Here is a 26,802-nt window from a genome sequence, read left to right as displayed (position 1 = left end):
GAGCAAGAGGACCTTCATCTCTGTACTATAACTTCCCATGAAAGCTTGCTGAGTAATCTTTTAAAAAATATTTATTTGATTTATTTTGGATAGAGAGACAGTGAGATGAAAGAGGGAGACAGAGAAGGAAGGAGAGAGAAAAAGAGACACCTGTAGCACTACTTCCCTGTAGATGGGACCTTGTGCATTGGGTATGTATGCTCTACTAGGAGGGTCACTCCCAATCTCTTAGCTGAGAAATCTTACCTATCTCAGATTATCTGCAAAACACAACTTTAAACTCGCCCTGCTTATTCATCAAAGGTTCTTGGGCCATAATTTAAATAACATTAAGAAACTTGAGTAAGGAGTTATCCAACAGAAAAAAAGAATTCATGGCAATTATTTTTGCAAGGACTTAATGCTTTGGAATCAGATAGTCTTGACCAAACATGTGGTTGAACAATCTGTTTTGTAGTCTATTTTTATTCTCTATTTCATTTGATAAGAGGACAGAGAGAAAAACAGAGGCAGAGAGACCATAGCATTGTTACATCATCCATGGGGCTCCTCCTGGTGCTGGCCATGTTTCTATGCAGTGCCAGATCTGAACCCAGGACCTCATGCATGAAAGGCATGTGCTCTCCTGAGTGAGCTATCACCTGGTCCCTGATCTCCTACCTTTCACCCTTAAAGGGTGGCATCAACTTTTTGTGCTCTACCTGTAGCAATATTCTAAGAACCTAGCTGATATAATTCACAGATGAATGACAGGTACCTCTTTGTACTCATTGTTTTCCATGAAACGCATAACTTATTGCAATTTTGCAATGTCAGGAACTTTAATACTAATGATACATATCTCCTAGTGGGTCACTGATCCAGTCCTTGTGATTTCAATACTCTAAATACACTTTTGTTCAAGCTTCCTGCCTCCCTGGAAATTCCATGCCTTTACCTGGAGTTCGCATTTCAATGATAGCAACTTTATAACCTCAGTTTTAAACTTCACTTCCAACTTTCACAAAAAATAAAGAAAATGTTTAGCAATAATTTTACAAAAGTACATTACATTTTAGAATAAAATTAAATCATATTAATTAAATGAAACATATTTCATAAACTAAATTGGCTATATCTTATGCAAAGTATTACCTTCCAAATTGGAGAGAAACTGAATTCTCTCTATATTCAACTATTTGTTTCAGTTTTTCTGGTTTCAAAAGTGTTGCTAATAATTGTAGGTAACTGAAAAATCACACAATATTCAGTAACTATACAAATAAAATCCAGGATTGAGGAGGTGGCTCAGTGGTAGAGGGTAGGATTTGCATAAAAGAAGCCCTAGGTTTAATCTGTAGAACAAAATGACAAAAACAAAGCAAAGCAGCATAAATGGTAGAAAGGTACTTTGTAGTACTCCCATGTATGCATAAAATTATAAGTATTCAATTTTTATTTATAAAATGGAAATATTGACAAGACTATAGGGTACAATTCCACACAATTCCCACCACTAGAACTCGGCATCCCATCCCCTTCCTTGAAAGCTTTCCTATTCTTTATCCTTCTGGGAAGATAAATATTTTTTAATTGATCTATCATTCTGTCTTGTACTCAAATACTAGAAAATCTATAAGTTTTATTTTATATACAGGTGTAATACAGATGCAGAAGTGGTGATAATTATAAATAGTTAATGTGTTTTTATTATAATTTGTAGCTAAAGCTGCTGTTGTGAGAAATTAGGCCACCATTCAATATGCTTCAAATATTTGATTTGTTTTGGATGATTGTAGTCCATTCCGTGAATATGTCAACTATTGTAAACAATACTATGGTAGGTACATAATATAAATGTTTATATTTTCCTTAGGATGAATTCCTAGAACAAGTAAAAACATTTTTGAGACTTCTATTAAGTGTTGCCAAATTGTCTTCCAAAATGTTACATGATGCAAATCCTGTCCAACAGTCTCCTGGAGTGATCATCTTCATACACTCTTGTCATCTGGACTACTGCCATATACTTTCCCTAATTCCATGCCCATTCATATATTATTTACACTATTTAAAATATTAAGAATACTTTGAGGTTTTATTTACATTTATTTTAATATTTGAAAATTATGTAGTATGCTGGTGACTTATAAGATTTCCTTATAGTTTAGCATAGTAAAGTTTGTGGTTTTTCAGTTTTCTATTTCCTTTATTTTTATTGAAGAAGTGCTGTTTTACAAGACTGTATTATCTCAGAGACAGGATTTATAAAAAGGAAACAATGACCAAACTATAGGATAAGAGGGGTACAACTCCACACAGTTCCCACCACCAGAACTCCATATCCCATGCCCTCCCTTGATAGCTTTCCTGTTCTTTAACCCTTTGGGAGTATGGACCCAGGGTCATTTTGGGATGCAGAAGGTGGAAGGTCTGGCTTCTGTAATTGCTTCCTCACTGAACATGGGCATGGAGCCCCAGCGGTAACCCAGGAGGAAACAAACAAACAAACAAACAACAACAACAACAAACAATTTCAAGTTACTGGGTCTGATAGCTCATGTGGAAAGGTGTCCGCATTTCCAGATGTATGAACTAGATTCTAGCTTGCCCTCACAGCATTGGGGAAAGCTTTGGTGTGGTGGTGTCTTTCCCTCTCTCGCTCTGTCTCTCTGTCTCAATCTCTCTTTTTGTCTGACAATGTCACCCCAGAGAAGTGAAAACGTCTTGCAGTGTGGGGAGGTGTAGAAGTATTAGGCTTGCAAGCATGAAGTACTGAGTTCAGTCCCTGGTACTGCGTGTGCCAGACTGATGCTCTGGTTCATTCTCTCTTTTCCATTAGCAAATAAATAGATCTTAAAAAAATTAAGTAACTTCAGTATGCTTTCAGTTGATTTTAAGTAAATGGCTGGAAATGTTCATTAATCTGTCAGTCATATGTGGACAGTAATCTAAAAATCAACTGATCAAATAATGTTCTTAGTATTGCTAGCACTTCATTGAAGCCCTAATGAAAGGGGGTCAGCTGGGGGCACACCTGGCTGCACCCAAACATTACAGTGCACAAGAACCTAATTTCAAGCCCCAAATGCAGGGGGAAAGTTTCACGAGTGGTGAAACAGGGCTGCAGGTGTCTCTGTATCTTTCTCTATCTCCCCTCTCCCCTCCCAACTTCTGTCTGTCTCTATGCAATAATTAAAAAAAGATTTTTAAAAGAAATATATATATATATGTTCTTAATGAAAGCTGGGTGAACTCGGGGTAAGAATTTAGACATAATTTAAGTAGTGAGGAACTGGAGGCTAAAAGTTAACTGACAGAGTTTAAATACAATTCTAAACCAATCAATCAATGAAGGAATGTTCCTTTGGAGTGATAATGGGTAGTTTTTCATTAGATTTTTCAATGACAGAACAGTAAATACTGGGTGAGAAGCAACCATATTTTCAGTAATGTGTCTCTAGTATAGTACATACTAGATAGCAGTCATTTATCAAGGGTTTTGGTTTTTTTTTATAGATTAGTCAATTAATATGTCACAAGAGTGAATATTTATTCCTGGAGAAATCAGTGAAGATGAAGAAAACCAGGAAAAATGACAAACAGTTCTCTAGCCTGATTTTGCTACTACATATCACCAATGGTAAGTGGACTCAATTTCTATGTATCTCAGTTTTATCACCAATAAAATGGATAGGCTGAACTAAGTGATCCTGTAGATCTTAATTAACTCTAAGATTCTATAATCTGCATTTCATAATTTCAGTGTGTTCTTATAATGCATTCTTACTCACCTAAGGAGAAAGTCCCCATTTATCAAAACGGCTGTTAGGAAATCAGTCGCTCTAACCACGAATTAACTTATTACAAACTCACTGGAAGTGCATGTAAGAAATGCTTTATCTCTGCTATCTTTTGCTATTTTATTTCATGAATATACATGTTAACTTATAGGTTAACAATATCCCACTATGTATATATGCCATAGCTCTCTTAACCACTCATCTGTCACTGGACATCTGTCTAGGTTGCTTACAGATTTGGGTTATTACAAACTGTCAACTATGACTGTAGGTTTATATAGATTCTTTTGGGAGTTTTCTGTATTCTTTGGACAGATCCCTAGGGTTGGAACTGTTAGACGAAAGGGAAGATCCACTTCCTGTATCCTGAGGAAATCCCAGACTAATGAAATCTTTTCTTTTCCCATAATGTAAATAGCACCTAAAGGAGCCATGTTATGTGAAATAAACAAGAAGGAGAAGGATAAAAACCAGATGATTTCACTTAAAGGTGGTATTTAAGCCAGGAAAGAAAACATAAATGGTGAATCTTGAACTGCGTGACATGTACTACAGCAAAGCAAAAGATTGCACTGAGAGAGAAGGGGTGATAGGATGGGTACTGGATTCTCAGGTAACAATTTGGAAGAGACTTGGTTTGGTGGAAGGAATGGTGTACAAATTCCTATCACAGGGAGATAAAAAATTGTATCCACGTATCAACAACTGTCCTGGAACCACTATTACCCAATAAAAATGATTTGGGGGGAAAAAGGCATCAACTTAAAATTTCTACAATGGGACTTCCAGCCTAGATGGTGGCAGGATAGTGGCCTTTTTGTTCTTGTAACCACAAACCACAATTAAAATCACAGCATACATGGGAAATCTAGCACAAAAACAAATTTGGAGATCAGAGGACTAACAACAAAGGAAAAATCCCACAACCCAGGCAGGCAGAGAGAACAGAAAGTCTCCCACAACCAAAGTAACAATCTGCTCCTTCCTTAGTTCCCACCACCCAACCAGTATTTTGCCACTGTTTACCTAGATGATTCTGCTAGGGCCACCTGCATTGGCTTCATTTATGCATAGCTACCAGCTACTAGACAGATGCATCCGTGCTGGCTATGGATTCAACTTGCTCCTGGATCAACATGTGCCAGCTCAGCTGCCCAGCTCTAGCCTACTTGGTTTCAATTAGGCTCCTGCTGCTGGGTTTAGCCTGTACCCTTTCAGCCTGTCCAGTTCCAGTTAGGTCACTGCCACCATCTGCCTCAGTGCCTTCTGAAAGAATCACATAATTCTAAAGCAATGTAACTCACTTGGAATGCTAGACCAACACAACAATTGAAGAAAACTTCAACAGAGCTATAGGAAGCTTCAGATAAAAATCTCAAATCTACTGTTGAAGAGATTCTCAATGAATTGAGATGAACTATGGAGGAGGAATACAACAACCTCAGAGAAATGAGGAGCAAACTTACCCATAAATTTATAGTCGTTACCAGAAGAATGAAGAGTGAATTAACAGAGCTCAAAAACACTGAAGAAAAAAAAAAAAAGAAAGAAACATCTGAAAGAGACAGATGTAGACAGAGTTGACTTCTCAACAGAAACTTTAAAGGCTAGAAAGAAGTTGCAGGGTATATATTGAAGTTGTGAATGTAAAATAAATCCACCAAGGAATATTTAAGCCTGATGGGTTATTCATCAGATTAGAAGCAGGTACGAAGAATTATTAAGACAAGCTACAGCTGAAGTAACTCATCAATACTAAGCCAGACCAACAAAAGATACTAAAGAGACTCAGATGAAATAAAAATAGCCAGACATACAAGAGATAGTACAGGGACTTGGGTGAAATAAAAATATAGAATGATTTCACTCATAGAGGAAAACAAGGTTAGGAAAATAAGCAAAGTCTAAGACTATGGACTTGGACAGCAGAACTCAGGTTAACAAAGGTTCATGGTTGAGAGGGATGAAACTACATGGGGAAAGGTACTCCAATTTTCTTGAAAACTGAAATATATTATCCAATTTCCTTAGAATACTACCTGTCCAACAACAGCATTTGGTAGAAGGATATTGGTGATTTTCTAGGGAATAGTGGTGGTATTTTGAGGGGGTGCCAAATGTAATTTTGTAGACTTGTACATCAAGGCTACCTCAAAAAAAACTACTATAAATTTCTATAATGATTCAATGCAAATAAATATATTAAAATCTGGATAGATATATACAGTAGCCAATATGGTTTTAAGCATATATATGCATAATTTACTTGAAAACTGAAATATATTACCCAATTTCCTTAGAATACTACCTGTTCAACAACAGAGAAATGACTATATGTTAACAAGTACAGTCTATCACTTGGGCAATGGTGCAATGGAGTAAGCCTTGAACTCTCGAAAAAAAGGTTCCAAGTTCCATCTCTGACATACTTGTGCCAGAATGATAATCTGGTTATCTCTCTTTTATCTTTTCATAAATAAATCATTTAGAGAGCTGAGCGGTGGCACACCTGGATAAGCGCACATAATACCAAGCTCAAGGACCCAGGTTCACGCCCTCACTTTCTCTGGGGGTCTGCTTCATGAGCAGTGAAGAGGTCTGTAGGTGTCTTTCTCTCCCACTCTCTATATCCTCATATTCTCTCAATTTCTCTCTGTCCTATCTAATAAAATTTTTTTGAAAGACAAAAAAAAAAAAAGTAAAAACGGCTGCCAGAAACAGTAGATTCATGCTGCCAGCACTAAGCCCCAGCAATAACCCTAATGGCAATAAAAATAAAATAGGGAGTCAGGCAGTAAGTAGCGCAACGGATTAAGCGCACATGGTGCCAAGCACAAAGACCAGAATAAAGATCCCTGTTTGAGTCCCCGGCTCCCCACCTGCATGGGAATAGCTTCACAGGTGGTGAAGCAGGTCTGCAGGTGTCTATCTGTCTCTTCCCCCCTCTGTTTTCCCCTCCTCTCTCCATTTCTCCCTGTCCTATCCAACAAGGACAACAACAATAATAACTACTACAATAATAAATATAAACAACAAGGGCAACAAAAGGGAAAGTATATATATATATATATATATATATATATATATATATATATGCTTTAAAAAATAAAATAAAATAAAAATAAGTAAATAAGATACATCATTTTTTAAATTTCTTTATTGGGAGGTTAATGGTTTACAATCAACAGTAAAATACAATAGTCTGTACATGCATAACATTTCCACACAACAATACAGCACTCACTAGTCCTCCTTGGCCATCATTTTCAGGACCGGATCCCTTCTCCCCACCCCAGAGTCTTTTACTTTGGTGCAAAACAACAACTCCAGTCTAAGTTCTGCTTAGAGTTTTCCCTTTAACTTCTGTCTATGAGTGAGATCATCCCATATTCATACTTTTGTTTCTGATTTCACTCATGCAACATGATGTCTTTAGCTCAATCCAAGATAAAGATGAATTCACCATGAACCTGGGACTTTGGAGTCTCAGGAATAAAAGTCTCTTTGCATAACCATTATGCCATCTAGCCCTGTTTACATTTCTCAGTTTTCCACATAACAATTCAATACCCCTCCAGATCCTCCTCTGCCTCATGTTCCAGGACCTGTACACTCCCCCACCCCCCACCCCAGGGTCCTTTAATTTGGTGCAGTACACCAGACCCAGTCCAATTTCTACTTTGTGTTCAACCTTTTTTTTTAATTGCATTTGTTTCATTGAAGGTGCCTTTAAAATTAAGATGGAAAATAGTTCAGCCAATATTTTACTCTAAATATTTGATAGTTTCTGGTCTAACATCCAAGGGGTGTTGAATCCCCTACTATTACTGTATTGCTGTTAATATATTGCTGTAGCCCTTTCAGCAGATGTTTGATGTTTAAGATGGCCTCTCATTGGGTGCATAGATGTTAATAATCATTAAGACCTCTTGATTGACTGATCCTCTGAGCATTAAGTAATGTCCATACATATTTTTTTGAAATTTTATCTATTTTAAGGTCTATCGTGTCAGATTGAGAATAGCTGTTCCTGCCCCTTTTTTGTGGTCCATTGGCTTGTATGGTAGTTTTCCATCCTTTCACTTTGAGTCTGGGTTTGTTTGTCTTGTTGAATTAGGTGGGATTCCTGCAGGCAACATATGGTTGGGTTGTGTTTTCTGATCCATCTTCCTCCTTTATGCCTTTTAATAGGTGGATTCAGACCACTGACATTTATTGATATTATAGAATGAAGATATTTTAATGATATTATTCTAAAATTTTAGAGTGTTCTGATATTTGGCATGTTTATGATGATGTGATTGTTAATAAGAAATCTTCTCTTGTTAGTATGACCCACATGGGTGGGATAGGGTGGGGGTTGCTTTGGGCTGTCTTGTGGTCACAAATGGGGGTTTTATGTTGTGCCCTTGCCTTAAATTTAGAGGGCTAAATACCCCAAGTCGAAGACTGAGAAGGTTTAAGCCCCTCTCTCTTTTATTTCGGCACTAGAAACCTTCATTGCTTGCTGCGCTTACAGTGAAATCACCAAAATGGCACAGCGCAGCTCCACGCTTCCCAAAGCTCTGATCTGACTGCTGTTCTTCAACCTGTGCCCCTTTTTTGTACCAACCACACTTGAGCACCCATTCAAGGCTACAGATATTTTAGCTGTAGATAATGACTTCAGTTGGGTCTCTTGTGGTAATTATTTGTTGTTTGGGGAGGAGAGATGATTTGATCCCAGTTATTCCATGGCCACGCCCCCCAGAAGTCCTTGGTATTGTCCGGTGGAGCTTTCAGGTGGTGCTGGAGAGTGATTATAGGGCCTGGCAGGTGGTAAACTGCACGTTTCTCCTAGGTGAGCATCTCCTGGTCCCAGGAGTTGCACTTAGAGGTAGGGTGCTTCCTGGGTCTTCTACTGTCCCCAGCTAAGCTTGCTCATGGTCGGAATTACTTGTGGGCCTTCTTCAATTCACCTCAACTCTGCCTGACCCCTAGAAACCCCTCCCAGAAACAGAGGATTGGGGAATGTGGAATGAGAAGCAGCCCTACCCCACTACCAGCGTTCTCTGGACACTCAGTAACTGGTGAGAGCCAAGAGCTCAACAGAGGCAAAAGTGTGCCCAGAGAGCTGGCCTGGCCTGCAGTGCCAAGATAAATCATTTTAAAAGACTAACCAATACAGTAATTCTCTTTGTACGAGTTTATAAAGTCATTATGAAGTCACTTTTCTAGTTACTGTTTAGAGATGCCAGTTTGATTCCATAAGAAAGATAATTACAAATGAGCTATTTTACTTTCTCTCTCTTTTTTTTTCCTTTTACTTTTAATGTTTATGTTGAGAGTTGCTACATAATCCATGTTTTAGTGTAGCCTTCAATTCACTGGAACCAGTTTGCCTGAGTCACTGAAGCCCAGGAAAACTGCAACAAAAAGGATTTTTTAATAGGTTCCAAAAATTTACTTCTAACAGTTACAAAATAAATTTCATAGCGATAGTGTCTGATTATTAAACAAACTGTTCTGCTTTATATCTTAATGTTTTTCAGCCACCAAGTTGCAGATGTTACAATGATGCCAACCTGTGTAGACAACCTCAGCAATGTGTCCTGGAGCCCTACCTCCCCAGAACCCTACCCTACAAGGGAAGGATAAAAAACAGCCTGGGGGTATGGATCAACCTGCCAATGCCCATACTGAGCAGAGAAGCAATTAGAGAAGCCAGACTTCCACCTTCTGCTCCCCATAAAGATCTTTGGTCCATTGGTCCATACTCCCAGAGGAATAAAGGATAGGGAAACTTCCAATGGAGGAGGGGATGGGATATGGAACTCTGGTGGTGAGAACTGTGAGAAACTGTACCCCTCTTATACCACAATCTTGCCAATCATTATTGAATCACTAATAAAAATAAATAAAAAGAGGAGAGAGAGAGTGACCTGAACAAGTTCACTTGCCTTAAGAGTTGCAAGGCCTGGGTTTCAGCAAAGTTCATGCCATTGTGTAAGGTTAGAGGAAGGGCGGAATCAGGTCACACACTTTGCCTTCTTTGCTCCAGTAAAGTACTCTTCTTTATAATCCAATCTCTCTTCCTCTACAAGAGCTGTTATTACAGCTGTCCTCATCGGATTCATCTTCTAAAAACACAAATACTCTATATACAGTACAGGGAAAGGACTCAGGGCATGGTGTCTTCTCCAAAGAAACTCAGAAAATAGACGAGGTTCCGTGAGATAAAGCATATGTTCACATGTATCCATAAACTAGTGCAAAATATATACCTGAAAGCAAAAGTACACTAGAGTTTGCATGAGTACCCACCCCTCAACACTTCATCTCCACTATTCCAACCTTTAGGTCCATGATTGCTTTACAATTTGTTTGGTTTTGTATGTTAACTCTCTTTTCAGCCACCAGGTTCCAAATGCCATCAGGATGCTGGCCAAACTTCCCTGGACCGAAGACCCCACTAATGTGTCCTGGAGCTCCACCTCCCCAGAGACCCACCCTACTAGGGAAAGAGAGAGGCAGACTGGGAGTATGGACCGACCAGTCAACATCCATGTTCAGTGTGGAAGCAATTACAGAAGCTAGACCTTCCACCTTCTGCAACCCACAACGACCCTGGGTCCATACTCCCAGAGGGATAGAGAATGGAAAAGCTAGTGGGGAGGGGATGGGATATGGAGATTGGGTGGTGGGAATTGTATGGAGTTGTACCCCTCCTATCCTATGGTTTTGTTAATGTCTCCTTTCTTAAATAAAATTTTTTTAAAAAATTCAGAAAAGTCTGAAGGAAGGAAAAAGAGGTGATAACACACAACAACATCCTTTGTAGCTTGAATCAGAGTAAGAACTTTGTCGTGATATACTTGTCTGAAAGCCAAAGGTCAGCAGGCACAACCTGGGGCCAGAAGTGATGAGTAGGGTAGTCCTGATGGCCTGTGCTTATATAAATGGGACCAATCTTCTTTCAGGATTGTACTTTAGCTTTCTAACCAATGACATTCAACATGAGTTCATTGTGAAGAGGGACCAAGCTCAATTTATCTTCATTTCTTCCAAGTTTCATCATATAATAGTGTTTAGTGAAAGGAATAAAACAATGTGTGTTGTACTCAGGAATCTCAAATCTGGTATATACCTTTAGATTTCTGATATTATTTCTATTTCTAGTAGTATTTTCTAATGATACTGGATATTTTTCCCACTAAATATAATAAAACTGTACTAGTCTTTCAAGGCCAGGTTTGAATCAATTTGTTACTCACCATTTCAGCTGATTCAGAAAAAATAGAAGGACAGTGTATGCAATACATCTTTACCCTCTGCTTCAGTTAAAAAACAAAGCTCACCTCTAATAAATGAATTTGTGTATTCAGCAAACATTTCTTGAGAGTCTACAATGTACTGGGGTTTAAGCTAGATATTTTGAAGGAATACGTCAATAATATAGGTTCCTAGTTTCAAGTTGTGCATGGTATAGTTAGATAGATAAACATGTCAAAAAGAAAATAATATACAGAATGGTAACTTACATAACAGATGTAAAAGTAAACAAGGGTAAAAGCAGAGAAGAGTCAGAAAATTCTGGGTATATTAAGCCTCATTTAAGTTTTGTAACCACCACTGTTAAGGTATTGGCTTGAAAGACAGCAGTCATAAGTCCTAACTCAGGTTTACATGAATCTAGCTATGCGATAGAGGGCAGAGAATCAATATCCCTATATTTCCATTTGTATGGTTAATAATGGGGACATTGACACCACACAGACCTACTTTAAAAGGGTCTATTAGTTACTAGCTGTCTGATATTAGGTAACTTTTTTTTCCACTAGTGTAAAGCTTTAGTTTAAATCACACAGAACTGTAAAAATGATGATTATTATATAAATATATTCAGTAAAGTATCTGCTATACATTAATTGCTAGTAAATATTAACTATCATATTAATGTCAGTACTTTAAAATGAAAAGGATTAGCTTATAATGTACTGGACTAAATTTATTCTGCATACAATTCAATTTAAGTAGATACAGATAAGAGTGGAAAATACACACTGCATACTACTTTACCCAAGAAAAATCATCTCACAAAATATAAGCAGAAATCTCAAGAGAATATCGCAAAGGAGCCTTCCAATTACAAGCCTATCCCAGACCACATGTAACTCATGATTCAGTATCAAGTTTAAAGGACATTTGGAGTGGAATAGGTTGGCTGTTGAAGTGCACTGGCATGTGGAATATTACAGTGAAGTTAATCCAAATAGAAAGCTATCACATGCTGATTCCATTATTAATACTATGACTTGATAGAAAAGTGTACTGCCTGCTTTGGTAATTCAGTGTTTCTTTAGTACAGCAAACTGTGATTATTTCATAAAGGTCAATTCACCCGAATCCCTGGAAACCATGGCACACCAACCCACCAAGATCACAGAAGCAATTAAAAGTGTTTAACTGGGAAAGTTTCCAGGACCAGATGGCTTCTGCCAGTGGGTTTTTGTTTTGTTTTAAACCACTCAGCACTTGTGAAATAGAATGTATTTGCCTCCTATCTACTTACTCGTACGTCTTCATATTTGTAAAGGAATGCGCTCATAATAAGGAATTTCAACCTACAGGTACATTAGAATGTGGATCATAACAAATATTCCCTCTCCCACTGGCCCCCCACATTCATTAAATTCAAACCAGCTCAAATTTTTCTTTATATGCTCTAATAATGCATAGCAACACACATTCTGATTAAGTTTGTAAATATATATACACACACAAACACACGCATGCACATATATGTATACACAAAAATAGGTTGTTGGAACAGTCATGAGGTATTTTTCTATGTTTCCTATGCAAAAATGCATCATCACTTTTACAACAACTCAATATATTTTCTAATAGTGTATATTCTTATAAAACTCTACTCTGAAGGAAAAGATTCAAGAGTGTTTTGACCACTTTATAGTATAATGCATATATATTAGGAAATGAGTCAGATTCTTCTTCTTCTTTTTTAGGTAGAGACAAAGAGAGAGTGAAAGAGACCATTGAACCAAAGCTGAGTTCAATGCGACAGGGACCTGGCTTGAACCTGGGTCACACATATGGCACATTATTCAAATGCGCTATCTTGTTGGCTCAGGTCAGATTATTCTAACCAAATAATTATTCTTTGCAAAATGAAAAACAAAACTATTTGGCATCCTTAATTCCTATAGTTTATATAACCACCAAATACTAACTGTTATTTACAGTGTCCCAACCAATCAAACTTCTTTAACTGAAACAAAGCTTCATTCTATTTAGGTATTAATTTTAACCATACAAATACAGGATAGCCATCAATCAAATCTCGGCTTGATTTTTTTTTTCTTTCAGTAAATCAACTTTGGGACAGAGCATTTAAATCTCCTGAGTCTTGGTTTCCTTATTTGTGTTTAAGAAGAGGCTATTACTATCCATAATGAAAAAAATTCTATTATCAATAGCACATGACTGGAATTAAAATACAAAAAGGGAGGCCAGGTAGTAGTGAACCAAGTTGAGCACAAACATTACAATGTGCAAGATTAGGGTTCGAGTCCCTGGTCCCCACCTGTAGGGAAGAAGCTTCCAGAGCAGTGAAGCAATGTTGCAGTTCTCCCTCCCTTCCTTCCTTCCTTCCTTCCTTCCTTCCTTCCTTCCTTCCTTCCTTCCTTCCTTCTTTCCTTCCTTCCTTCCTTCCTTTTTCTTTCTTTCTTTCTTTCTTTCTTTCTTTCTTTCTTTCTTTCTTTCTTTCTTTCTTTCTTTCTTTCTTTCTTTCTGTGTATCTATCTATCTTCCTCTCCCCTCTCATTTTTTCTCTGTCCTATCAAAAGAAAACTATTAAAAAAAATAAAATAAAGTTGAGAAAGTGATATGTCAAACCATAGCAAAAAAATCAATCGTAAAATAAGCAATATTATAGGGGTCAGGGGGGTATACCTAGTTGAGGGTGTATGTTACCATGTGCAAAGACCTGGAGTTGAGCCCCTGCAAGGGGGAAGCTCCATGTGCAGTGAAGCAGTATTGCCTTCCCTCTGGCTTTCTATCTCCCCATCACCTATCAATTTCTGCCTAATAAAAAATAAAGAAAAAAGTGGCTGCCTGTAACAGTGCATTTGTCATGCAGGCATTGAGTCCCAGTAATAACCCTGGTGACCATCAAATAAAAATAATAATAATAATCTACAATACAGAGACAATTGGTTAGAAATTCAGAAAAAGATAAAATTATTTATGTTATAACATACACTAGAAAAATAGATGATAGAGTTGTTGTTGTTGTTGTTTTCTTTTTCTTCATTTATTATTGAATGGAAACAGAGAGAAATTGAGAGGGAAAGGGAGGGAGAGAGAGAGAAGGAAAAGACAGAGACACACCTTCACCCCTGCTTCACCACTCAGGAAGCTTTCCCCCTGCAGGTGGGCACCAGGGGCTTGAACCTGGGACCTCTTGCACTATAATGTGTGCTTTTAACCAGGTACACCAATGCCTGGTCCCAATGTATTTTTTTCTATACAAGAATGAAGGTTTTACTTTAGTATTCATTTCCCTGAAAGAAATTTCTGTTTCTTGATGAAGGCTGAAACAGAACAAAGAAAAAAAATGTAAAAGTTTCTTTTATTCATTTGTTTGTTTTGTTCTGGCTTTAGGGAAATTATTGTTTTTATTAGTAATTTAATATTGATATACAAAATTATGCAATAACAGGGGTATAATTCCACACCATTCCCACCACCAGAGTTCTGTGTACCTATTCTCTCCATTGGAAACTGCAGCAGTTCCCCCAAGGTCACAGATGTAGGTTAGTTATTATCTGTGACTATCTGTCTATATTTATATAGACAGCCCAATTTCTAAAGTTCCTCACATTATCTGCAATCTTCTTTCTGGACAGACAGATCAGGATTCAAATATATTTCCCAAGAAGTTCCCTAGGCTTGGATTCTGGTCTCCATCTTGGCTCCAACCCTTGGAAAAAATGTCCAAGTTAAGTAAGTCTTATTTATTTATTTATTTTCTCCTTTGTTGCTCTTGCTTTTTGTTGTTGTTGTAGTTATTATTGTTGTTGTCATTGTTGGATAGGATGGAGAGAAATGGAAAGAGGAGAGGAAGACAGAGAGGGGAGAGAAAGAGAGACACCTGCAGACTTGCTTCACTGCTTGTTAAGTGATGTCCTTACAGGTGGAGAGCCAGGGCTTGAACCAGGATCCTTGAGCCAGTCCTTGTGCTTCATGCCATGTGCGCTTAACCTTCTGCGCTACACCCCGAACCCCCTTAAGTCTTAAAAGAAGACAAGCAGTAGAAGAAAAAGAAGACTATTAATAACTATTAATAATTACTATTATTAATGAATAATTCCATTCTACTGTAGTTCACTACTGAATTAAGTATCTAAATAAATTTAAGAGAAAGAAATGAAACAATAAGGGGATAGATAGCATAATAGTTATGCAAATAGAAATGAAACAGTAAGCTCTAGCAATACAAATACACTAAGATAAATATCAAATTGTTAATCTAGTCCAACAGCGAAAATAACATAACTTTTTTTTATTTCATATTAAGTGGATTTTCACATGAAAAAGAAGATGGCATATCACTCCAGTGCAAATAATATCATAGACCTAAGACAGAAGCCTAAGGCATGAAAGTCCTACTCCCTACCACTTGAGCTATTCCTCTAGTTGAATATTGTACAGTTTACTTTGAGCAGACTTAAGGAAAATAAAAGTCCTGCAAAAATAAAATCACACTGTATTTAATAGTTTCATTATTTGTGTTATTAGTGTAATTTTGAAGTTAACTGACATATATAACAGTGAAAAACTAAAAAAAATACAAAATCTAAACTTTTAGTGTGAGAAGATTTACAATAATAAAATTAAGTAATTTTAAGGGGAAATCATGTACTATTAAATGTAATTGGAAATATTAACACATACTCATGACATCTGGAAAATGTATATTTTTTATCTATCCACATAAAGGACCTTAAGAACTGACACCAGTAGCATTACATTTAACTAACACTAAAATCTTTTGTTTCCAATGATATTTTCCTAGCTAAAAGATACCAGAGAACTTTGGTGGAATTTCTAAACTTGTATTTACAATACAGAAAGTTCCTAAACAAGAAATACAATTTGAGAGGTTCCCTCTAACAAAATTTGGTCTAAAATTGGGTAGTAAGAGAATGATGAGAAGTCACGAGATGACTCAGATGTGAAAGCACACATTTCAGGATGCACAGAGTACTCTACCATGCATAGGAAACCAGGTTCAAGTCACTAGATACCAAGGAAACACTACACGCAAGGGAAACTTTATGAGTGTGAAAAATTCTGTGGTGTCTTTCCTCCTCTCTGTGCCTCTAACTATCTTTCACTTAGTATCTGAAAAAAAAAAAAGTCTATTATTGGTTGCATACTATTCTTATCTATGGCTACTTCTGACCAACAACGGTAGAGAATATTCCATCCTCCAAAGGGAGGCTGGACAACATACTCTTATCTTCCACCTGAGGAAGATGGGTCCTGAAATTGGGGCAGCCTGGAACACTGCTACTCATGACCACAGATGTGAGCTCAGATCTACAGGGATGCAGAGGTCACATAGGCTCCTAAGCTGAATATGGGCCCAGATCAGATCAAATCGATGGGGTTTACAGTCAACAATATTTATACACCTTTCCCATATATTTCCTTACTCTCTTCCCTGATCCAGCTTTCCGGTCCTTTATGCAGCCATGATATCATCTCCCCAGACAATAACCTGGATCCACCTGAAAATCAGATTTCAGGCTCAGAAAAAAAAAAAAGTAGTATAGTCACAGACCCTTTGAAATATAACTAAAATAGGCCTACAAACTATCTACAAAACGGAGACTCCCAAATCTTCTTCCAGCCTTTAGGTTCATGATTAGTCAACATTTTTTTGGCTCTATATGTTAATTCTTCATTCAGCCACCAGGTTTCAGATGCTACCATGATGCCAACCAGACTTCCATGGGCAGATGACCCCACCAATGTATCCTGGAGGCCTGCTTCCCCAGACCTGCCTCACTAGGGAAAGAGAGACAGGCTGGGAATATGGATTGACCTGCCAATGCCCATGTTCAGCAGGGAAGCAATTACAGAAGCCAGACCTTCCACCTTCTGCACCCCCTAGTGACCCTGGGTGCATATTCCCAGAGGGATAAAGAATAGGAAAGGGGAGGGGATGGGATACGGAGTTCTGGTGGTGGGAATTGTGTGGAGTTGTACCCCTCTTATCCTATGGTTTTGTCAGTGTTTCTGTTTTTTAAATAAATATTTTTTTAAAAAGATAAGATTTCTTTAAACTTTAGGAAATAATAACTTTCTATCATTAGGGTTGAATTTTACACTAATTCCCTGTTGGTATGCTTCTAAAAACCCCTTCTGTTTCATTAGTTTAATACCCCCTGCTTAACACTGTATTCTATTTACCTAACTACTGTATTTTATTTATATAACCACTGCTGTGGTCTATTTACATAAATCACTTTTACATTTACATAAAACACCACCCTCCCTCCAGGGCATTGGTGGTTCAGTGGTAGAAGTCTTGCCTGCTCCGCCCCCTCTCCTTGTCACACCCTGATTTTCACCAGTCACTTTTCTCTCCACCCTCTGTATGTCACATCTTGTTTACACCCTACTTGGAAAGTATGTAAGGACAACATTGTTCATTTTAGTTAGTTGGTAGTTGTGTTAGTTTTAGTCTAGCTCGGCTTAGATTGCACTGCGTCCTGCATGAATAAAGAGATACTGCGTACAGATCAACCATGAGTCCCTGGTCGTCTGTCTCCTCTTGCAAAGCCAGCCCGACAATTCCCTACAGTAAAAATTTTTCAGGGGAAACTATTAAGCCATTCTGTGTTTGTAGAAATAGCATTTTAAGATAATTCATAAAATTATATTCATGGAAAAAATTCATAAATAAGAAATGGTAGATGGAGCAAGAGAGAGAAAATATAGCAAAATGCTAACAATTGGCAAATAAAATAAAAGAGTGTATAAGTGTTCACCAGTTTTTTCTACTCTTCTAGATTTTTAAATTTTCAAAACAAAATTTGGGGGAAAGGTCAGTATTATAGAAGAATGCTGAAGAAACTTTCTGGTTAAATATACTATTGAATAAGTGTATAAGGTAATAATATAATCTATAAATTGGGTTATAATTTTTATGTTTACTTATGTAAAAATATATCTTTTCTGACAACCCAATATAAATAGGAGTCAAAGGACTATTTTATAATCATTCAATCTACTTAATCACTTTTATTAAAATGGAAGTTGTTCACTCAACCCAATAAGGCAGTCTTGATTTCTTCCATCAGTTAATTGTAATGAAAATGTATATTAATCAAAGCAGATAGTAAAATAATATTTATGGAAGTCTACTTAGGGGATATTGAATGTGCATTTGGATATTAAATAATATTAGAAAGTAATGGTTTTGTTTTAAAGATTTATCTTATTCATTTAATATGAGAGAGTTTCACATGGGAGAAGGGGGGCCAAATACCACTTTGTACAAACTGCGCTGGGGAGTCAACAGGAACCTGCTACAAAGTGGATGCAAGTTCTCTTTTATAATACTGATTCAGTAATAGAGAAATGGACAGTGTAGTCACTATGCATTTTAAAGATTTTGTGAAAACAAAACAAGCTGTCTTCATTGGACAGACAGAAGGAAGTAGAATTTAAAACTGTTATAAAAATGGATAATACATATTTGATATACTACTGGTCAAAGCTGAGTCTGTAAAGTGTGGGTGCTCCTCATATTATTCTCTCAACAGCCCATGAAGTTTACAAATTAGCTTGATTAAAATACTAGAAAAAAAACTATTTTGAAGTTTTGCTGTAGTATTAATTAGAAATAAAATTAAGTGTACATTTCTCAGTCATAAGCAGGTTCAAAATAAATGCTATTTTACTCTCTCCCTTTATTAGCCTACATTTGTATTGCAACTAATGTATGGGAGAAATTGAGGATGCCTTACTGGGCTGAGTGAACAACTTCAGTTTTAGTGAACGTGTAATTAAGTAGGTTGGATGATTATAAAATGCTCCCTTGACTCATATAAGTGCTCATTGAATCTTACTGGCTATTTTGAATTTCTCAAAGGAGAGAAATGTGTCTTTTCTCTTCTTCCATTCAAATGTAACCAAGTATAGAAAACAATAATCCTACCTATGTGTTGTATGCTTTACATTGGGTTCTAGTTCTCCCCCGCCAAGAGAATTGGATCAGTCCTGTTAGTTTCACGGGCCTGCTTGGCCCCGCCCCTAGGAACCCAGAGTGGGTTCCTGAGTTCCAGAGTTGAAGAGTAAGAGAGAGTGCTTGTGCCGCGGCAAAGAGGCAGCAGAGTTCTGTTTGGTGATTAGTTTGGTTTAGTTTATGAATCGTTGTTCCTGAATAAAGAAATACAGCTTCCCTGCTCAGCCATTGTCTCCGCGTCTCTGTTACCCGCCCGTGAAGCTAGCCCGGCCAGCAGGAGCCACCGAATTTTAACAACACCTATGAACATCCCCTTCATATACTGAAACTCCTATATGCATTCCCAAGTTATAATAATTTAACATATTCATATATCCTTGTTTTAAACCATCTTGCTCCCAATTCAGTCAGAACTGCCATTAGAGCCTAAGATGAGTAATTTTCAACACTTAATTTTGCTCATTAAAGATCCTCGTACTGGGATTAAGACAAGACATGTTTAAGAAGAACTTAGCTCTTATTTAAAGTATTTTATTTTCCCAAATTTACTCTTGTTAAAAAACTGAATTTATCAAAAATTGCTAAACTATCTATAATATATACAGTTTCAAATTTTTATAAACTGAATCATATTTTAAATTCTCCTTTGTCATTCCACTTGCATTATTTTTTTCCTTGCCATTTAGCTGGCCTTCAAAAACATTTATTTTTTCCCTCAAATTAAATGTCACTTTATTGAGGGAATGTTTGATGTACAGGATTATTATCATAAGGGTACGTTTTCACATTACCCAGAGCAGGTGTCAGGACATTTCACTCTCCCAAGCCATCATCCTATTCTACCACAGAAATTTGGATTTCCAACCTTCCCTTAAGTTCTCCCCCACTTCACCTTGTTTTACTCTAGAAAGGTGAGAGGTTCACTTATAGGTAGTAGGTGCTATTAAGAACTCATTAAATATTTCTTCAATGAATAATGTATCTACCCCTATAATGTTCACCATACCAACTTATAATTATATCCATGGCCTGTAGTAGATCTAACATTAAATATCATCATCACACGAGATAATGTGAAAATTAGCCTTTAAAATATTAATCTAGCAAAAAAAAAAATCTATGGAAAATGGATGGATTTGAGGAAGACTACGTTGAAGGAACAGAGAAATCCAACTATAAACTTTCTATAGTAAATGAAACAGAAACTCTTTTAGACCTAGGATTGAATTTAGGATCAAGGACAGTTGGTTCTCATCCTTAAAACATCAGGCTGGTGTCACAGTAATGCCCAGAGACTTACTTGTATAAATTTGCTTGGGATTAAAGCTAACATTCAAGAAATCATTTAAACTGTTAAAGCCTCAGAAAAATAAAAAGGTAAGATACTGAGTAAGAACTATTTCAGAGACAACAAATCTTTGCAATGGAGATTTATCTTCACCATGGTTACAACTGCTTTATTTCATGATGTATGTTGTAGTAAATCAACATTACCATCCTTAAATATTTATCCAGTACTTTTGTTAAGTGTGGACATGTTCTCCTGCCTATTTATAAGCAAAATAAATGAGTACTAGTACAACAAATAACACTCATACTAAGGTATCTGCAGTTTTAATGAGGTCACATGATCAGAGTTCCATGAGGAAAACTGTGTACAGAAAACATGGTGTAATGAAAATGAATTAAATATATAGAACAACTGCTGGCAAACACATCTGAACACAAATACATAAAAAGAGAAATAGAGATACTGGAAAGTAGGTGATATAATCACTGAAGATAAATCATGAAAGGTTTCAAAGACCAAAGTAGAAATTCTCTCAAGTTCCTTTCATTTATCCTTTATTCATCACACTGTTCATAATAACTTTCTCTTGGGCAGTCATTTCAGGTGAAAAAATGTGCAGAAATAAATAAGTCATTTTTTCTTTCGACCACGAGTTCACTGTTTAATGGGGAAGGAAGACATACAAACAAATGGGGAAGAATCAAGGTTAGTGATGACTTCAGCATACCATTATAGAAAATGGAAGTCAACGTTTGCCAAGCATGGTAAGCAAAGAACAGTTACAGCAAAGGAAATTTCAGGTGCAATGCTTCTAGATGACGGACATTTGAATAAATGGTAAATACTATGCTCCCTAGCAGAAACAAATACAAACAGAAATAAATATCTTGCAGAATAAATAGTGAAGGAACCTCAGAATAGCTGAAGTGAGTGTTATAGGATAAGGCATATAAATTACTTGAGAGGGAGTCAGGCGGTAGCGTAGCGGGTTAAGCGCAGGTGGTGCAAAGCACAAGTGTAAGGATCCCAGTCCCAGCCCCCAGCTCCCCACGTGCAGGAGGGGGTCACTTCACAAGCGGTGAAGCAGGTCTGCAGGTGTCTATCTTTCTCTCCCCCTCTCTGTCTTCCCCTCTTCTCTCCATTTCTCTCTGTCCTCTCTAACAATGACGGCATCAATAACAACAACAATACAAAGGGCAACAAAGGGGAATAAATATTTTTTAAAAAAAACTTTTAAAAATAATAATAAAATAAATTACTTGAGAGACAGCAAGTTAGGAAGGGCTTTCTATATTTTATGGATGATTTTGGACTTTATTTTCTTTGGGTGATAAGTAAATGATTGAAAGTTCTCAAATGGTATATTCTTTTCTTTATTTATTTTGCTTTATTTTTGATAGGATAGAGAGGAAACAAGAGATAAGGGGGATGCCTGAGTTGCACAGCAGATGTCATCGGCGTAGATGAACTTCCTTGAAGAAGTTTCTGGGAGGTCATTGATGTAAATATTAAATAGCGTAGGAGCCAGAACAGAGCCCTGGGGGAGGCCACTTGAGACAAGTCTCCAGTCAAGTTCCACAACTCTGAGGATTACAGAAATATTTTTCTTGCTATAGCCCTCCTAAAATATACATGCTTCCAGTGTCAAGCAAACTTTATATCTGATTCACTTTATGTGGTGATATCACCAGACCCATGACCAAGCACTCTTTCCAAGATCCACATTCCTTTTTTAATGTTTCTGCTATACATTCTATTGCAGCAAAGTTTGCTACTTTCATTTTCTGTTTTAAGGTTGGTTGCTACATAAAAGAAGTCTTGTAGTGTTTTGGAAGATTCTCAAAAGGCATTTCAAGCAAATAGATAAAAAAACATAACCCAACAAAATTTATAATATAAAGTGGGGATTTAATTGTGCATGTCAGAGATGCCTGCAACTCAGGCATCCAAGTTCGACATCCTCGAGGAAACACTCATGAAAGACATGTCTCTGATATCTGATTACTGTAAAAAATGGCGACTAATCCCTAGCACTGCAAAAACGGTATCATCTGTTTTCCATCTACACCATGCCTCGGCCTTGCGTGAGCTTAATGTGCAGCTTGGCAATACGAGAATCCGGCATGAAGCCCAGCCGGTCTATCTTGGCGTTACTCTCGATCGCACTCCGTCATTTCACGAACATCTCATAAAAACTGCAGCAAAGGTGGGCGCGAGGAATAACATCATTGCAAGACTGGCCAGCTCCTCATGGGGCGCGAGCGCTTCCACACTACGATCATCATCTCTGGCATTATGCTATTCCACTGCAGAATACTGTGCCCCAGTATGGTTCCGTAGCCCCCATGTCCACTTGGTCGATTCCAAATTAAATTCCTCCATGAGGATAATTTCTGGAACCATCCGTTCCATTCCGGTTCCATGGCTGCCAGTTCTTAGCAACATCGCCCCGCCAGATATTCGTCGGGATGCGGCATCATCTAAGTTCATTTCCCACGTCTACGCTTGACCGGACCTGCCAATATACGCGGATAGCTTCGCCCACCCTGTCCAACGCTTGACGTCTCATCACCCAATCTGGTCCCCTACGCCTACATGGAACTTCTCTGTTCCAGACTCTTGGAAACAGAGTTGGCAGTCAGCTGAGGTAAAGAACAAACACCTCATCACAGACCCCTGCAAGCGTCAACCCAGCTTTGACCTAGCACGTTATGATTGGGCCCTCCTCAATCGCTATGGAACAGGCCATGGCCGGTGCGCCACTATGTTCCATCGCTGGGGAGCCAGAGACGACCCGCACTGCCCCTGTGGCTACAGACAGACTATGACCCACATAGTCAATGACTGCCACCTCTCCAGATTCAAAGGAGGTCTCGAAACTTTACATCAGGCTCAACCTGACGCTGTTGACTGGCTACGGAAGAAGGGCAAATGCTAGAAGAAGAAGTTTTTTTCAGGATGGAATATATCCCATTTTAAAACAGAGGTAGGTACCAACTGTTCTAGCATCGACAAAATATTTCCATTGTTATTTTATCTATCACAGATGCCATGTACTGAAGAATTTTTATGTCAAGCCAACTATATGTAGTCAGTGATGATTTAATTAAAATATATATCTAGCATATATAGAACCATCATTTTTTTTTAAATCAGTTGTCATCTGATATGTGTCTCTAGACTAAGTGTAGTACGTGTATGTACGAGGTCCCAAGCTCAATCCTTGACTAATCATTCAGAGTGGCACTCTGACTACTTTGTCTTTACCTCCCATCAGTTTTGATGAGGGTAGAAGAAGGAAAAAGAACATCATTCTTATATGTATAGTTATGTGGATCAAAGTCAGAGTCTCATGCATACATGTCCTGTTTTCTTCCACTAATCCTCCACTTGGACCATTCTCCATCAATAAACACTTTTTTAAAATTAAAAAAAAAGTTGCTCTGTAAAGGCCGATCATATAAATTGAGGTGGAAGCTACCTTTGTCTGTGACACACTTTTGCTCAAAGTAGTATTAAGTATTAAAGAAGTATTAAGGCCTAAGCTGTTCTTCTCTGAGAGCAGATACTAGGGTTACCCACATCAAGAAGATATTAGGATACCACGAGAAGATAGGTACTGTGCTTGGAAACTGATTGAGGAATGTGAGAAGAGTTGAGAGTCAGGATTTTGTCAGATTATGGGTTGCATAGACAGGTTACTAGACAGGTAAGTTATAAAATCAAAGTTCCAGAGGACAGAGTGGTGGATGGTGAAATATAGCATCCTCTCAAGGACAAGCTTATGGAAAAATGCAGTGATTCCTGTGGCGGACTGGGTGTAGGAACACTGGACAATGGGCAGCAGAAATGCAGTGATGGCTGGAAGAAACAGGAATCTAGGGAAGTCATGGGGTCTGTTATCTGGACAGCTTGGTTTTCCAGAATGCATAGAGAGGCTTTGCTTGACTCGTTCCAACAGCTTCCAAAGGTATGCCATCTCAAATTTCTTCTACTTTTTATATCTCTCTCATTTTAAAGACGTCTAGTGACTTTGCACTGGCCCAAGAATAATTCCTAAACTATACAACACTTCATATTTTTCTCATCACCCTTCCCTGTTCCCACTATCACTGAAAAGGACAGACAAGTTTACACATATATGCATACCCTCTAAAAACATGTAAAACATATTGAATTGCAAATTCAGAGAAGCAGCTTCAGTCCTGCTGGGGCTTCTCCTGCCTCCACCCCTTTTAAAGGTGGGAGAATTAGAGGCTTACAATAACGTTCCATTTTAATTTTCATCATGCCACTCAAGGACTCCAACAAGTAATCTCTCCACCCCTACCCAAGGCCCCTCCTGATCTCATTTCCTAATATACTCCTTGCTGTCCCTGTAACACAAATGTCACTTATTCCTTCCTGCTCCTCGCAAGCGGGTTTTGTACGCCTAGATATCTTTGCCATCTTCTTTATGTCTCTGCTCAAAAGAAAACCACAGTGACAGAGAAATAGCTTAACAGCTCACTGGGTACTGTGTCTCCTGTCATATGTTTGACCCAGCTTGGAAGGCCAGCACCAGAGAGCAGTGCTATGATGGCAACAGGTGGGGCTCTGGTGCTGTAGTATCTCTATGTGAATTAGCGTAAAAGCCAGAGTGATAACCAAAAAAAGTCAGGAACAGCAACAATTAAGTAAGTAAGTAAATAACATAAATAAAAAAAATAATACTACAGAGTTAGAGATAAAAACTACTGATCTGGGGGGGGGGACTATGGTGGTGTACACAGTTAAGCACACACACAAAGGTCCGTCTTCAAGCCCCTGCTCCCCATTTGCAGGGTGTTTGCTTTGAGAGTGGTGAAGCAGGTCTGCACGATAACCCTAGTGGCAATAAAACAAATAAGTAAGTAAGTAATAAAGTACTGATCTATCTGCTATACTCATACTCAGTGTTTAGGCCTGAACAAATCCTCCCTTTCTTTTGTTGCATTTCTTTCACAGCATTCAACATTCATTTCAAGTTTATGATTATTACAATTTTCCCCTCCATATGAAAAGATCTGACCTGGTTCATTTTATTGTCATGATATCAATTCCTTCAACAGTGACGGTTGAGCACTTAATACACTAGTTAAATAAGTGAGAGAATGAGATAGGCTTGGTGCTTATCTACTTTGAAAAGTCTGCCTTCTCACTACTCAGATGACCTCTGTACTTATTCTGTGATGGCCTGGAGTTAGTCAGATTCACCCAAACAGACAATAATGATAAATAATGAATAAATAGGGTCTGGGTGGTGGCACACCTGCTTAAGTGCACGTGTTACAATGTGCAAGGACCCAGGTTCAAGCCCCTGGTCCCCACCTGAAGGGGGAAAGCTTTGTGAGTGGTAAAGCAGTGCTGCAGGATTCTCTCTGTCTCTGTTCCTCTCTACCACCCTCTACCCTCTCAATTTCTAGCTATCTCTATCCAATAAATAAAAACACCAAAAAGATTTTTTAATGAATAAATAAATCAGAAAACAAAGATGATCACAGAGTCAGAGAGTCAGTTCTCATCATATTCCCTCAGATGGTTTTTAGCTTCCAAGGTTCAAGGCTAAAAAGGACTTACAGAAGGAGCCTAGGTAAGGACATGGGCTGAAGATAGGGACATTATTTTTTCCTTTGCTTTCTCAAATACTTCCAGGTATCTCAGTTATGCTGAGCAACTTTCTGTGGGTGAGGAGAGTATTCTGTTTTAAAACATGTATTCACTGAAACCAATAGACTGAGTAAATCGGCCCTGAAATCCAGGAAGAGTCAACCTCCTGAATTATAAGGCTAATTGTCATTCAGTTTCATGCTTCTTCAACCAGAAAAAAATGCCTAATTTGAAAGAGGCTCATACATTTCTTTTTTATATTTCTTTAAATTTTTATTATCACTATTTCTTTACTGGATAGAGGCAGCCCAGACATTGAGAGGGAAGGGGGAGATAGAGAGGAAGAGAGACAAAGACACCTGCATCCCTGCTTCACCACTCGCAAAGCTTTCCCCGTGCAGGTGGGGAAGCTCATGAATTTCTGATAAACAATGATTGTTAGACTCTAGTTATGTATAGTTATATGAATTGGTGTGAGTTCTGTTAAGTTTTCAAAGAAACAGATCCCGTGAGCCAGAGTAATGAGCTATCGGTCACTGATGTTGGCTGTTGTATTTTGTGCCGGCTAAATGGTAAACTGGCATTCATTGTTGGAATCTGCTATTGAGGGGCGAGGCACTGGTGCACCTGGTGGAGTGCACATGTTACAATGAACCAGGTCCTGGGTTTAAATACCTGGTTTCCACCTTCAAGAGGGAAGAAATGGAGAAATTAGGTCTGCAGGTATCTCTCTCTCTCTTTCTCCCTCTCTATCTCCACCTTCCTTTTCAGTTTCCCTGTTTCTATCCAATATGTAAGAAGTAAATAAACAAATAAATAAAATTTTTAAAGCTTTTATAATC

General features: G+C 37.9%; 1 protein-coding gene across 8 annotated transcripts in view; it reads right to left on the bottom strand.

The window, feature by feature from the left end:
- DLG2 (discs large MAGUK scaffold protein 2) overlaps positions 1–26,802 on the bottom strand; it is a 1,912,587-nt gene that overhangs the window by 863,912 nt on the left and 1,021,873 nt on the right. The gene's annotated exons all lie outside the window — the stretch shown is intronic.

Source organism: Erinaceus europaeus, chromosome 17, assembly GCF_950295315.1.
Source record: "Erinaceus europaeus chromosome 17, mEriEur2.1, whole genome shotgun sequence".
In the NCBI taxonomy this organism is placed as follows: Eukaryota; Metazoa; Chordata; class Mammalia; order Eulipotyphla; family Erinaceidae; genus Erinaceus; species Erinaceus europaeus.
The sequence above is the reverse complement of the archived record's forward strand: the minus strand, read 5'-3'. Positions and strand labels throughout refer to the sequence as shown.